Here is a 17,054-nt window from a genome sequence, read left to right on the forward strand (position 1 = left end):
TTCAAAACTTTCGCACCATGGTATACATTTAAACCTATAGTATCGCGGGGTTCCGGCTCTTCTAGTAATAATCCCCCCCGACTTATATCCACACCGAGATATTCACCAATCAAAGTAATAAAAATACCACCTCCTATTATGCTATGTGGTCGCATCCCCCGAACCATAGCTGATAAATAATAACCCACACAATATGGTATACTTACAACGCTTTGTGGGTCTCGAATACACATATGGTAAAACAAATCCTGTTCATTTACTTTTTCCTTGTTTTTACCCCTTTGTGTAATCGAATTAGCTAAAAACCTATGTATCACTCTTAATTCGGCTCTATCTATATCCAAATAAGAGTAATTTCCCCCTTTGAAACGGTGATGGCTTGTCATTTGACTCCACACACCGTGTGTATCAAAATTTTCATCTATCTTTCTACCGTTTAGTATCAATCCTCTACAATCGGCAGACGCTAACTCCTCAGGCGTATATATACGTAAAGCCTGAGCCATGTCCAGTAAAGACATGTGGCGCATCGAACCGCCTAACAAAAATCTAATAAAAGAACGATCGGTTAAACTAGCTACCCGATCATTCAACTCTATACTACATAACAATTCTTCACACCATACTTTATATACAGGTCTACGTATGGTGAATAAACATATCCAGTCATTAAAAGAAGAATTACCATACCTCTGTACAAGTAATTCCCTAATTGGCCCGGCCAATTCTACAGCTTCTAAGGGTCCCCATTCTATGACCCACGGTACCTCAACAACCTTAGAATGAAGAGTATGCAAACCCCGTTGATATTTTGGATAATCTATCCAAAGTCTGTCAAATCTCAGGTTCGGGTGCAACTCTTCCAAATGCATATCGGAAAAGGTCATGACTGGATGAGGTACATCCTGCTTGTAGTAGTTATCCACCTCCTGTTGTTCCAAATTCTCAGCAGGAGCATTGCGGGCTTGGGATGAAGATTCACCCCTTTCATTCTGCAAAACACATCAAACACAAATTTTGTGCATCCAAATATGCATTAGTGTCAGCAAAATCATCAATCAAAATAATTACAATGACATTATCAATTTATATCAAACTTAAGCTCATTTGCATATTTTCATCAAATCTACACTTTTTCAAATAAGCATATACGAAAATGTTCGCCAAGTTCATAAGCATTCAACTCAAATAACATGTCAAAATAATCATTACTAGCAATTAAACAAGTCTCAAATGGCATTATCTTTCAAAAATCAAGTTCATGAATTTTAGACTTGAAAAAGTCCACTTTAATTCTCAAAATCATGTTTAGGCTCAAAGTTTGGATCATTTAACTACCTAGACATGTTACACCACTCAATTTAGCAACAATTCATGACAAAAATCGGCCATAACCTGTTTATATCAAAAAGCCCCAAATTTGCTCAAGAACACAAACCCTAGATTACTCAAAATTTGAAGTTTAAGGCTTCTAATCATGTTAAACAGCATCAATCTAGGTTATACAAGCATAATACATAAACAATTTAAGCCTAATTACACTAAAAAGCATAAAAATCAAATTGGGGAAAAATTTGCTCAAGAACATCAAATTTCGAATTAAATGGTGTTTAGGTGTAGAAATTTACCGTTTTTCTTGAGTAATTCTTAGATAGCATCCTTCTCAACATGATTTTAGCAAAAAATTTGGTGATTAACGGTTAAAAATTGGGATTTTTGGGGTGTTTTTGGGTGGTTTTTCGTGGGTTTTTCGCAGCTATTTTTCTGTTTTGGGGTTGTGTGGTGCACTGATCGTTCAGCTCTTTTTATTTTTTTTTTCTGATTTTCGGTCCCTCCGCGAGTCGCGGCGAAACGCACTCCAAACTCCGCGACTCGCGGAGTTTGTTTTTTTTTTGTTTTTTTTTTTTTAATAATCATTAACTTATTAAAACAATTAAGTAATTAATTTTAAAATTTTGTTTCCCTTGTTATTTAGGACGAGGTCGTTTCGGATCGATGTCCTAGTCCGTCCTTCGACAAAATTTTAAAATTTGTCTTTTTGTAGCGATTGTTTTAAAAGCTAAGATTTTTGGATTTTTTAATGTTTTTGGCATACTTTAAATCAAAAAAAAAAATTAAAAATAATGATAATAAAAATTCTCGTCCCTCCATTGGGTAAAGCAATTTCGGTTCAAAGACCTAGTCTTCAACTTACGACGAATTTTAAAAATCATATTCTTAACTTAATGAGATAAAGTAAATTTTTGTTTTTAAATTCACACAACTTAAATATAAAATTCAAAATTAATATTAAAAATTTACACCAACCTCAAAATTTAAAATGCATAAAATTAAAATTTTATATTTTAAAAATTAAAAATTCACACCAAACTTAAAATTTGAAATGCATAAAATTAAAAATTTATATTTTAAAAATTCACACCAAACTTAATTTAAAAATTCATAAATTCATATCAAACTTATATTAATTTTTCAAATATTTTAAATATATTGTTTTTACAAAGTTTACAATATTAATTTAAGATTTAAATATTAATTTTAAAAACATGGTAAAAATAAAATTAAAAATCTTTTTGTCTTTTTATCCCACTTTAATCAATCAAATATTATCAAAAATATGCGCCCCTCTTTTCGGTAAAGTAATTTTGGTTCCAAGACCTAATTTAACTCATGACGAATTTTTGAAATATTTTGGGTTGATTGATTAAAGATATTTATACCTTAAGAATAAACGTTAAATTTCGCAGTGATGTAATAAATTTTTGAATGATATCAATAATTTCGGTCACCAAACCTAATTTTATTTAATACCAATTTAATACTTTTTAGCGAACAAATTAGCGTTTATTATCAAAAGGTTAAAAATAAAATAAAAATAAAAATAAAAACTGTACAGACATACCTGTGGAATAGATTTCTTAGTTATATGATCTATCCCATTCATAAGATAGTCGGTTTAATTGATTTTCCATGGCTACATAGGCGTAACCTCGAGCATTCAGTGTCTTTTCTTCTAAACATATGAACGGTCCGTCTCTGCATAAAGTAACAAATTCGGTATTTGAATAGGTTTGATTATTTGAACATTTACCTCCATGTGACCATTTTCCGCATTTGTGACATCGTTCTAGGTGTCGTGCTCTTCTTTTCGCTGCGGATTTTGATTTTCCTTTACCAAATTGTAACTTATTATCTTCGCATCTGGATTCTTTTCTAACTCCGTCCATTCTTTCTCTGATTACTGATACTATTTCACTCGGTAGTATGTCATTATTTCTTTTAGTGATCAAAGCGTGTAGCATTAGACCATGGTTTAGTTCACAGGCAGTCTTCATTTCGTAAAAACCTAAAAAAAAATAAAAATTCAGAATGGGGGGAGAAGACTAGTTCTTTAGGGTCTGCTAGGGAAAGACCATTCGGGTTCCATTTTCGAGAACTACACGAAAACAGACAATCTAACTCTAACAGAAATACATATTATCCTTTAAAGACTTGATTCTCCCCACACTTAGTTAGCTGTGGTGTCGAAATTGTGATTAACTTCGTTGTCGACTTCCATCGGACCATGTATGTAATGTTTAACTCTGTGACCATTAACTTTAAATTCAATCCCATTTGAATTTATCAATTCTATCGTTCCGTATGGGAAAACTCTTTTGACTATGAATGGTCCAGACCATCTTGATTTCAATTTTCCAGGAAATAGCTTGAATCGTGAATTGAAAAGAAGAACTCTGTCTCCTTCTTTAAATTCTTTTGAACTTCTGATTCTTTTATCATGCCATTTATTCGTTCTTTCTTTATAGATTAACGAATTTTCGTATGCTTCATGTCTTAATTCTTCTAATTCATTTAGTTGACTTAATCGTAGACGTCCGGCTTCATGTAAATCAAGATTACATGTCTTCAAAGCCCAAAATGCTTTGTGTTCAATTTCTACTGGAAGATGACATGCTTTTCCATAAACAAGTCTAAAAGGTGTGGTTCCAATTGGAGTTTTGTAGGCTGTTCTAAAAGCCCAGAGTGCATCCTCCAATTTAATGGACCATTCCTTAGGATTTGATCCTACGGTTTTCTCTAGAATACGTTTTAAAGCTCGGTTGGTATTTTCAACTTGTCCACTTGTTTGTGGATGATATGCGGTGGAGATTTTATGAGTTACTCCATATCTTTTAAGAACTTTCTCAAGTTGATTATTACAGAAATGAGTACCCCGATCACTTATTAAAGCTTTCGGTGTTCCAAACCTTGCAAAAAGACGTTTTAAAAAGTTGACTACAACTCGTGCATCGTTAGTTGGGAGAGCTTGTGCTTCCGCCCATTTAGATACATAATCAATGGCTACGAGTATATATAGATTATTATGAGATTTTGGAAATGGACCCATAAAGTCAATACCCCAAATGTCAAATACTTCACATACTTGGATGACATTTTGTGGCATTTCATCACGTTGACTTATTTTTCCGGCCCTTTGACAAGCATCACAGGATTTACAAAGAAGGTGTGCGTCTTTGTAAATTGTAGGCCAATAGAATCCAGCTTCATAAACTTTTCTTGCTGTTAGTTGAGGCCCATAATGCCCTCCTGTTGGTCCTGTGTGACAATGGTTTAAAATTTTACTAGCTTCATCTCCAAATACACATCGTCGTATTATTCCATCGGGACAACTTTTAAACAGATGTGGATCTTCCCAAAAATAGTGTTTTATATCACTGAAGAATTTCTTTCGTCTTTGGTACGATAATCCTTTTTCAAGGAATCCACAAACTAAGTAGTTTGCATAGTCTGCAAACCATGGGATTTCTTTATAATCTATCTTCAATAGATATTCATCAGGAAAGTTGTCTTGTATGGCTGATTCATTTAGAACTTCTAATTCGGGATTTTCAAGACGAGAAAGATGATCAGCGGCGAGATTTTCTGCTCCTCTTTTATCTCGGATTTCAATATCAAACTCTTGTAAGAGTAAGATCCAACGGATTAATCTTGGTTTAGCATCTTGTTTTGAAAATAGGTATCTAAGAGCAGAATGGTCGGTATAGACCACCGTTTTTGCTAGAACGAGATATGATCGAAATTTGTCAAAAGCAAAGACAATAGCAAGGAGTTCTTTTTCAGTAGTTGTATAGTTCGTTTGTGCTCCTTGTAATGTCTTACTAGCATAATATATAGGTTGAAATCGTTTTTCAATCCTTTGTCCTAAAACGGCTCCCATTGCAAAATCACTTGCATCGCACATTAGTTCAAATGGTAGATTCCAATTTGGTGTTATCATGATCGGTGCATTAGTGAGTTTCTCTTTAAGAATATTAAAAGATTTGATACACTCATCTGAAAAGATGAATGGCGCATCCTTTTCTAGGAGTTTATTCATAGGAGTGGCAATTTTAGAAAAATCTTTTATGAAACGTCGGTAAAAACCGGCATGCCCTAGAAAACTCCTAACTCCTCTAACATTGGTGGGATGTGGAAGTTTAGCAATTACATCTACTTTAGCTCTATCCACTTCAATTCCTTCTTTTGAAATTTTATGTCCAAGAATGATGCCTTCTTTAACCATGAAATGGCATTTCTCCCAATTAAGTACTAGATTTGATTTTTCGCATCTAATTAGCATTCGTTCCAGATTAACTAGACATGATTTAAATGTATCACCAAAGACTGAAAAGTCATCCATGAATACTTCCATGCATTCTTCTATCATGTCGTGAAAAATCTCCATCATACACCTTTGAAAGGTTGCAGGGGCGTTGCAAAGTCCAAATGGCATGCGTTTGTAAGCAAAAGTACCATAAGGGCACGTGAATGTGGTTTTCTCTTGGTCCTCGGGCGCTATTGGAATTTGAAAATATCCGGAAAATCCATCTAGAAAACAATAGTAACTATTTCCGGCTAATCTTTCCAACATTTGATCAATGAAAGGTAAGGGAAAGTGATCTTTTCTGGTGGCGTCATTTAATTTTCTATAATCAATACATACACGCCATCCTGTTACAGTCCTAGTAGGAATAAGCTCATTTTTCTCATTTGTAATGACAGTCATGCCACCCTTCTTAGGTACGCATTGAACTGGGCTTACCCATGGACTATCAGAAATTGGATATATCAAACCTGCATCTAGCAGTTTAATAATCTCTTTCTTAACTACATCTTGCATATTAGGATTTAGTCTTCGTTGGCGTTGCACATACGTTTTATGACCTTCTTCCATAAGGATTTTATGTGTGCAATACGAAGGACTTATTCCTTTAATATCATGAATCTTCCATGCAATGGCTGGTTTATGAGCTTTCATCACAGAAATGAGTTGTGATTTCTCATTTTCAGTAAGAGAAGACGATATTATTACAGGTAATTCAGATTCAGCATGTAAATAAGCGTATTCCAAATGGTTTGGAAGTGTCTTTAACTCTAATTTCGGAGGTTCTTCTATCGATGATTTATATCGATATCTGTCTTCTTCTTTTAGCATTTGAATTTCTTCTGTTGTTGGTTCATATCCATTAGCTATAAGTGTAGCTAACATTTCAGCTTCATCAATTGGTTCATTACCTTCTCCTAAAGAACATTCTCCTGTTCCTTGTAATTCTGGAAATTCTTCTAATAATTCTGCATGTGCATCTATAGTTTGAATATAATAACATGTATCATCTGCAGATTGTGGTTGTTGCATTGCTCTATCAACTGAAAAGGTAACACTCTCATCCTCTATACTTAGGGTCAATTTCTTACCGAACACGTCTATCATTGCTTTAGCCGTGTTTAAGAATGGTCTTCCTAATATGAGAGGAACTTGAGAATCTTCTTCCATGTCCAAAACAACAAAATCTACTGGAAATACTAAAGTACCAACTTTAACTAGCATGTTCTCCATTATCCCTCTAGGATATTTTATTGATCTATCGGCTAGTTGTATGCTTATTCTGGTTGGTTTCAATTCTCCAAGGTCTAGTTTAGCGTATAGTGAATACGGCATTAGATTTATACTAGCACCTAAGTCTGCCAATGCTTCTATTGAACTAAGACTACCCAAAAAACATGGAATTGTGAAACTTCCTGGATCAGATAGTTTTTCTGGTATCTTATTCAACAGCACTGCTGAACAATTAGCATTCATAGTAACAGCCGAGAGTTCTTCCATTTTCTTTCTATTTGAGATTAGATCTTTCAAGAATTTAGCATATCTTGGCATTCCTGAAATCACATCAATGAAAGGAAGATTTACATTTATCTGTTTAAACATATCCAAGAATTTGGATTGCTCGGCTTCAAGTTTTTCTTTCTTCATTTTACTCGGGTAAGGAAGTGGTGGTTGGTATGGTTTAACATAAGGTTTATCCTTAACTGTGTTATTTTCATTAACCTTTTCAACTACCGGTTCTTTTTCCTTATCTTGATCAGGTTGTGGTTCTTGTGGAGTAGGAATAGTTTCATCAGAAGTTACAGGTATTTCAGGTGGTTTAAGTGTTGTACCACTTCTTGTGGTAATGGCTTTAGCTGTTTCATTTCGGGGGTTAGCATTTGTATCACTAGGTAGACTTCCCGGTTTTCTTTCACCTATTAACCTTGCTAGGTTACTTACTTCTTGTTCCAGATTTTGAATAGAAGCTTGTTGATTCCTAAATGCTTGAGCATTTTGTTCATTAGTTTGTTTTTGAGATGTGAAAAACTGCGTTTGAGTTTCAACTAGCTTCGTCATCATATCTTCTAAATTCGGCTTTTTATCATCGGTTTGTTGTGGTGGTTTGTTTTGAAAATTCGGTCTTTGCTGATTGTAAGTATTATTGGATACTTGTTGATTGCTAGGACCTTGTTGGTTGTTGTATGGAATATTTCGGTTATAATTCTGGTTTTGATTGTAAATCGGTCTTGGCGGTTGATAATTATTCTGATAATTATTTCCAGGCCTTTGGTTTATGTATGAAATATTCTCTCTTTGTTCCATTGTTAATTCAATACTGAGACAATCTTTTGTCAAATGTGGTCCTCCACACTGCTCACAACTAATTCGTATTGAGTGAATATCCTTAGTCATCTTTTCCATTCGTCTTTCCACAGCATCTATCTTTGCGGAAATGGAATCTAAGTCATGGCTAGAATCGGCTCTAGCTGCTTTAGATGATCTAATGATTTCTTTTTCTTGGTGCCACTCATGCGAGTGGGAAGCAGTGTTATCAATAATTTTGTAAGCATCAGTTTCGGTTTTCTTCATAATAGAACCACCAGCTGCTATATCTATGTCTTTCCTTGTAGTGATGTCGCATCCTTGGTAGAATATTTGTACTATTTGACAGGTGTCTAAACCATGTTGCGGACATCCTCTTAACAACTTTCCATATCTTGTCCACGCCTCATATAGAGTTTCATTTGGCTTCTGTGTGAACGTAACAATTTCTGCTTGAAGTCTTACGGCTTTAGATGCAGGAAAGAATTGTTTAAGAAATTTGTCAATTAAAACGTCCCATGTATCGATCGCCCCTTCAGGTAACGATTCCAACCAATCTTTGGCTTCTCCCTTTAAAGTCCAGGGAAATGACATGAGATATATCTGTTCATCCTCCACTTCTCGTATTTTAAATAGTGTGCAGATTCTATTAAAGGTACGTAGATGTTCATTTGGATCTTCCTTCGGCGCACCACTAAATTGGCATTGATTAGTCACCATGTGTAGAATTTGTCCTTTGATTTCATAATCTGGCGCATTAATGCCTGGATGAGTAATTGCGTGACCTTGGCCAGTGCGTTTAGCTCTCATTCGGTCTTCCATACTTAAAGGTTCCAGATTCTCCATAATTGAATTTGTTGAATCGGTATCACTAGATGATTCTGATTTAATGGTTCGTTCCTCAACAATCTCTGTTTGAATGATTGGTGGCTCCGGAGGAAAGTTTAGTGGTTCAGGATCTATGAACCGTTCCTGAATATTCTCCGGATTCTCAATTGTGAGGTCGGGTTCAAAAAATGGATTATCGGAAATTTGAACTGAAGTACTTGGTCGACTGGATGACGATTCTAAAGAAAAATCAACGGCGGTTATATTTGCTAAATGTCTTGATCTAGTTACAGGTGGTGAACGTACAAAAGGTGATGAACGTCTTGCTCGGTGCATTCACTGAATATCCTATTAGTTTTTAAAAGGAAAGAAAAATTATAATAAGTTATCCAATCAATAGACTTTTCTGATTTTGCCCACGTTTCGAATAGCCAAAAGATGCAGCAGAGGGGCAGGATTCGTTTGGTCTCAATATAATTGAGGACTGTTTGGCTCCAATAACCCGGTCCACGTACAAATCCAACTATTACTACGAACCAGAAAATTTTGATGTCTATCAATTTAACCACTCAAAATAAATTTTCGTAATTTTAAGAAATTTAGATAAGAAGTAGAAAAAATTCTAAGTCCTAAAAACTAGAATGGCGAGAAATAAGAGAGAAAAAGAGTTCGTCGAAAAAGGTCGAAAAAGAAAAATGGTTGAAAAATAAAAGGTGACGGAAAAATAAAAGAAACTTATAAAAACTTAAAAATACTTAACTAACCTAATCTTATTACTACAACTAACTTAAAATTATAATCGCAAATTGAAATTACTAATTGGAATGATAATTGATACATAGTAAAAGGTGTCTAAAAATATTAAAGCTTACAGGAAAAACTAAATCCCAAATGGAAATAACTTAAAAAGAAACTAAAACTTAAAAAGGCGTCGCAAAATTCTAAAGTACCTAAATCTTAGTCTAAAGAAAAATTACTTAAGAAATTCTACGGCAAAGCCTAAAAATCTAGGAGTAAAAATCACTATAGCAAAAACTAAGTTTAAAATTAATTATGAGCTAAAAATACAAATATTACGCTACAATGATTAAAAAGGGACAAAATATAAAAATATACAAAAAGTTGTAAAAAGTACAATTTTTATAAAAATATTATTTTTATATTATTTATTTAATAAAACTACTAATTTTATAATTTAATTAAACTTATTTAAACTAAAATATAAATTAAATAAAAAGTAAAAGTAAAAATAAAACTAATTATAATAATAATACATAATTAGGGTTTAATAATAATTAATTAATAATTACCGTAATTAATGCTGAATTAGGGCTTCCTGTTCGCGTGTCAGAGAAGCTCCGCGAGTCGCGGTAATTTATAAAGAAAACCCCGCGAGTCGCGGGGTTCAAAAATTCAGATGACAGCTTATAATTTCAACGCGTTTTTCTTTATTTATTTTTTTTATTTTCTGTTTTCTGTTTTTTTTTATAAATAAAAGATATTTAATAAAACTTATATTTTTATAAACTAAACTAAAAATAAAGAAACTTATAAAACTTAAATATTTAACAAAATCTTAAAAATACTTATATTTTTGTTTTTCTTTTTATATTTTTCGAATATTTAAAACGTATTTTTACAAAACGAATTTTAATAAAAGTAAACAAAAAATCTTTTTTTTTTTTTTATATTAGCGTTGCGCTTCCGGCTTTTAAGATAGTCCCCGGCAGCGGCGCCAAAAATACTTGATGTTATGCGAGGTGTATATAAAATAGTTATTAATTTTAGCAGAAAATACTATTAAATACGATACAATTTTACACAAGATATTTAATTATTTATAGAATGGATATACTTAAACCTTGCTACAACACTTATAGGCAGTGTACCTAATCGTACCGTAGTGTAGTTTTTAGTAAGTCCGGTTCGTTCCACAGGGAAATCTTTAAATAAAGCTCAACGCTATATTAATTTACTTTTATAAAAATACAAACATATATATAAGTAATATTATTATTATAAAGGGGGGTTTTTACCGTTTAATGACCGGTTTGTCGATTTTAAAACTTTAGTCGCAGTTAAAACCAAATGTAAAATATTAAAAATAAATACAAGACTTAAATTAAAGCATAAAGTAAATAACGATAATGAAATTGCGAATAATAAAAGTGCGATAAAATAAACTTGCGATAATTAAAAAGTACGATAATTAAAAATGCGATTAAATAACAATAAATAAAAGTGCGATAATTAGAAGTGCAATTAAATATAAAATAAAGGAAATTAAATATGAAATAAAAGAATTATGCTTATTTAAACTTCCGTAATCATGATGTTTGACGTGTTGATTTTAGTTTTATGCCCATGGGTTAATTGTCCTTTGTCCTGGATTATTCAATATGTCCGTCTGGTTTTTGTCCATAACAGTCCATCAGTCATAAATATAAAGTGCAAGTATCCTCGTCAAATTATTATTATACCCGAAGTTAAATATTCCAACTAATTGGGGATTCGAATTGTAACAAGGTTTTAATACTTTGTTTAATGAATACACCAGGTTATCGACTGCGTGTAAACCAAGGTTTTACTACTTTGTTAACAATTACACCAATTACCCTTGAATGTAATTTCACCCCTGTTTTAATTATTCTAGTGGCTATTAATCCATTCCCGTGTCCGGTTAAATGAACGATTATTCGTACATATAAATACCCCGCCCATCGTGTCCGATCGAGTGTATATGGTAATTTATAGGGACGCCCAATTGTAAATCTTTATATTAACATTAACAAACTTTCATTTAGTTAAACAAATATAAAGCCCATTAATAGCCCATAGTCTAATTTCCACAAGTGTCGTTCTTTTGTCCAAACCCCAATTATGGTACAAAGCCCAATTACCCAATTTTAGTAATTAGCCCAACATCATGATTACTTCGTTTTAAATAAGCATAATAATAACTTAGCTACGAGACATTAATGTAAAAAGGTTGAACATAACTTACAATGATTAAAAATAGCGTAGCGTTACACGGACAGAATTTCGACTTACACCCTTACAACATTCGCTAACATACCCTTATTATTAGAATTAAAATTAAAATTAAAATTAAAATATAAATTATATATATATATTTTACGTATATATGAGAGAAGAGAGAAATAGAATATGAAAAATGATCAGAATTCGGTTTGCTTTATAGCCAGAGTTGATTTTTGGGGCTCCGCGACTCGCGGTGAAAACCTCTTCAAACTCCGCGAGTCGCGGAGAATGTATTTACAGCTCACACCCTTGGAGTCTTTCTCTGCCGACGGTTTATAATATATATATATAATATATATATAATTAATATAATTAATTATATATTATATTATATTTATATACATCGTTAACTTGTAATTTTTAGTCCGTTGCGTCGAGCGTTAAGAGTTGACTCTGGTCCCGGTTCCGGATTTTCGAACGTCCTTGCGTACAATTTTATATTTTGTATTTTGCGTTTTGAATCTTGTACTCTTGTAATTTCGAGACGTTTCTTATCAATAATTGGAACCTCTTTGATTGTCTTTTGTACTTTTGAGCTTTTTGGTCGTTTGCGTCTTTAATTCGTCGAATCTGTCTTTTGTCTTCACCTTTTATTATTTAAATGAATATCACTTGTAAATAGAACAATTGCAACTAAAAGCTTGTCTTTCTTGAGGAATAATGCTTTGAAATATATGTTCGTTTTTAGCATTATCAGAGAGGCTCAGACGAGGAAATGGAGGAGGCGAAAGACATTAGGGATGTCTTTCGAGATGCTATTCTTGACGTCCACGTTCGTATAGATGAGGAAGCAATGACGAACGCGGCAAGACATAGTATGTATGAGCAGTGGAACTCCGAGCGAGTATACGAGGATTATAGGCGACTCCAACACGATAGCTGGTTAGTTCAGCAGCACCAAATCATGAGCCAGCTATCATATCAGGTACCAAATAACTATGTACCTACTCGACCTGCTCATTTTCCGTCACATAGCCTCGATATCCGACCACCCTTTAACCGGTATGACTATAACCAAGCCTATCAGAACACGTATAACCAACAATGGAACCCACCCGATGAGATGAACTGGAACCCCTATCCAGAGTGATTTAGTTCCATTTGGTTATTTTTATGATTATTATGTTTTTATCTTTTGACTTTTTCATGTTTAAACTTATGTTATTGGATAAATTTGTGTAATTTTTATTATTTTATTATTATTGTGTACTAATATTTCATATTTAGAATTTGAAAGTGGGATATTAAGTCCCATTTCAAATTGCCATGCATGATTATACTTGTATGTATGTATATTGTCGATTGTTCAAAACAGGGTAAAACAGCGCATTTTCAAAGACTGGCATTAAGTTCAGCAAAAGCTACTAATTTTGACGACAAGATGACAAATAAATGTGATGTAACAACAGACGAAATGAACAAATGCTATGCACCATTTATCATTCAGCAAACAAACGCCAATATATTTGGAAACTTTGGTAAAATTTAATCATTTCTACGCTAATCACCCTCAATAATTTAAATTGTACTGATTTCTTGCAAATGAGGGCATTGCAAGATCTTAAGTGTGGGAAGGGGTTAAATTCTTTCGGATTTTTAAAATTTTTATCTTTATACACTTGGTTACCATTAAAAATACTAGTAACGTAGTAGTTGTATTAGAATCTAGTGCTCTCTGATAATAAAGAACAGCCCTAGTCTTATATACTGACTATCCAATTCTAGTAAAATTTTTCAAAATTTTCGATTAAATGAACTCAAAATCATGTTTATACATATTTATGAACGATAAAACTAGGTGTTAACACCGAAATTATTGTAACCTCGGAAAGGACATAAATTGAGAAACAAACCAAAATGTTGAAATTCATTTAAAATGGAATAGAGGACGATAAAAAGGAAAATAAAAGCCAAGTGTGGGAAAATTTACCAAGTTATCTTAAACATATGTCACATATATCTGTAATAAATAACTGAAAATACTTTTTGCTTTGGACTAAACTAAACCATTTTACCCGATGAAAGAAAAGAAGAGATGGATCTACACGATGAATCAATTCCATCATTAAAAGGAAGTAAAGTCTTCCGAAAAAGACACGCGCTTCTTGATTTAGGTCAAGAAGTTGTCGTCTAGACCAGCTGTAGGTTGACAAAAAATCTAGAAAAGTCATCTCTAAAATCAGCAGGAAATCCACGGACCTCAGCATCAAACAGGGTCGCCAAGTGGTCAGATTTATCCTAACCATGAGAAGGATTTATCTCGTACAATGGGGGGGCACCGTGCAAATTAGCTTGATAAGACTAATGAATCAGATCTCCAGAAAGGATAATCTCCTTAAAAGATCAAAAATCAGCTTTTAAGACTGATATTACTCAATCCTTGAGATTGACTTTAAAGATTGAGAATTACAAACTCATGGAATTCGATGATATCTAAACTCGAGCTTGAACGAGAAAATATTTTGATCAAATTAAAACCGATTTGTTTTCTGAAAACCCATTTTCAATGCGTTCATTACCATTGAACGTAAAATCCTAGGAATTCACCTGGAATTCATTAGGTCACCTGAACCAAATCGGGTGTCAACCGTAAGAACGGTGGTTGCATAGTGGTCAAAGACAGGACCTTGTGCCAGACCGAAAAATTATAAGGGTGAGCTTTACTATTGCTCCTACCAAGGATAGTAATTGCATCCAACACGTTATAGACCATAATTAAAAGCATGTCAGGGGACATTGCCTTAACAGTTGCATGTTCAACGCTTTCCTTTACAACCGGACGGTAGTTTATTGAAAGGTAATATACGGGACAAGTAAACTGGACGTGTTGCTTTCCAAATACAAGGTTAGCAAGTGGGTGACACAAAACCGCAAGTTTTGAGCTAAAATTTTCAAATCTGAAACCCACCAAAACCACAAAAATATTTTGCAAACACCGGTGAAGGGTTATTCCGAAAAACTTATCTAGGGTAAAAGCTAGATTGAATTTTCAAAAGATCAAATATTTTCATAAAGATCCCTAGATTTTCATAGTCATGTGGGACTGTAAACCGCCTTTCAAATGTGCACTTTGCTTTGGAAACCGAAAGTAAATCGGCTATTTGATTGCAAGTGTCGTTGACCTAAATCCGAGGCAACTGTGGATGACACACCCACCTTTAACCATGGTTCTATCGTTACTATCATTGTTTATACCGCCGTATAGAAATCACTGATGTACAAAGTGTGAAGAATAAAGAAGTGATTCTAGTATTTCAAGACGATATTTGAGGACAAGCAACGCTCAAGTGTGGGAATATTTTATAATACTAAAAACGAAGATATATTTCATAGCATTATTCCTCAAGAAAGACAAGCTTTTAGTTGCAATTGTTCTATTTACAAGTGATATTCGTTTAAATAATAAAAGGTGAAGACAAAAGACAGATTCGACGAATTGAAGACGCAAACGACCAAAAAGCTCAAAAGTACAAAATACAATCAAAGAGGTTCCAATTATTGATAAGAAACGTCTCGAAATTACAAGAGTACAAGATTCAAAACGCAAAGTACAAGATATTAAATTATACGCAAGGACGTTCGAAAATCCGGAACCGGGACATGAGTCAACTCTCAACGCTCGACGCAACAGACTAAAAATTACAAGTCAACTATGCACATAAATATAATATAATATTTAAATAATTCTTATAATTATTTAATATATTATATTATTTATAAAACCGTCGGCAGAAGAAAACAACCAAATATGAGCCTCCCCAGCTGGCCATGCGATCGCATGGCCTGGAAGGCATAAATCCATGCGATCGCATGAGCCCCAGTTCCAGCCCACATGCCTATAAAAATTGAGCTTTGGTGCACCACAAATCAATCTATCTTTCTCTTTTATCATTCATACGATATATTTATATTTATAATTTATATTTTAATTTTAATTTTAATTATAATTCTAATAATAAGGGTATGTTAGCGAATATTGTAAGGGTGTAAGTCGAAATTCTGTCCGTGTAACGCTACGCTATTTTTAATCATTGTAAGTTATGTTCAACCTTTTTACATTAATGTCTCGTAGCTAAGTTATTATTATGCTTATTTAATCCAAAGTAATCATGATGTTGGGCTAATTACTAAAATTGGGTAATTGGGCGTTGTACCATAATTGGGGTTTGGACAAAAGAACGACACTTGTAGAAATTAGACTATGGGCTATTAATGGGCTTTATATTTGTTTAACTAAATGATAGTTTGTTAATGTTAATATAAAGATTTACAATTGGGCGTCCCTATAAATTACCATATACACTCGATCGGACACGATGGGCGGGGTATTTATATGTACGAATAATCGTTCATTTAACCGGATACGGGAATGGATTAATAGCCACTAGAATAATTAAAACAGGGGTGAAATTATGTACAAGGACACTTGGTATAATTGATAACAAAATATTAAAACCTTGGGTTACACTCAGTCGACATCCTGGTGTAATTATTAAACAAAGTATTAAAATCTTGTTACAGTTTAAGTCCCCAATTAGTTGGAATATTTAACTTCGGGTATAAGGATAATTTGACGAGGACAATCGCACTTTATATTTATGACTGATGGACTGTTATGGACAAAAACCAGACGGACATATTAAATAATCCAGGACAAAGGACAATTAACCCATGGGCATAAAACTAAAATCAACACGTCAAACATCATGATTACGGAAGTTTAAATAAGCATAATTCTTTTATTTCATATTTAATTTCCTTTATTTTATATTTAATTGCACTTCTAATTATCGCATTTTTATTGTTATTGTATTGCACTTTTAATTATCGTACTTTTTAATTATCGCAAGTTTATTTTATCGCACTTTTATTATTCGCAATTTCATTATCGTTATTTACTTTATGCTTTAATTTAAGTCTTGTATTTAATTTTAATATTTTACATTTGGTTTTAACTGCGACTAAAGTTTTAAAATCGACAAACCGGTCATTAAACGGTAAAAACCCCCCTTTATAATAATAATATTACTTATATATATATATATATATATATATATATATATTTGTATTTTTATAAAAGTAAACTAATATAGCGTTAAGCTTTGTTTAAAAAGATTCCCCTTGGAACGAACCGGACTTACTAAAAACTACACTACTGTACGATTAGGTACACTGCCTATAAGTGTTGTAGCAAGGTTTAAAGTATATCCATTCTATAAATAAATAAATATATTGT

This window comes from Rutidosis leptorrhynchoides, chromosome 6 (genome assembly GCF_046630445.1).
Source record: "Rutidosis leptorrhynchoides isolate AG116_Rl617_1_P2 chromosome 6, CSIRO_AGI_Rlap_v1, whole genome shotgun sequence".
NCBI classification, from domain to species: domain Eukaryota; kingdom Viridiplantae; phylum Streptophyta; class Magnoliopsida; order Asterales; family Asteraceae; genus Rutidosis; species Rutidosis leptorrhynchoides.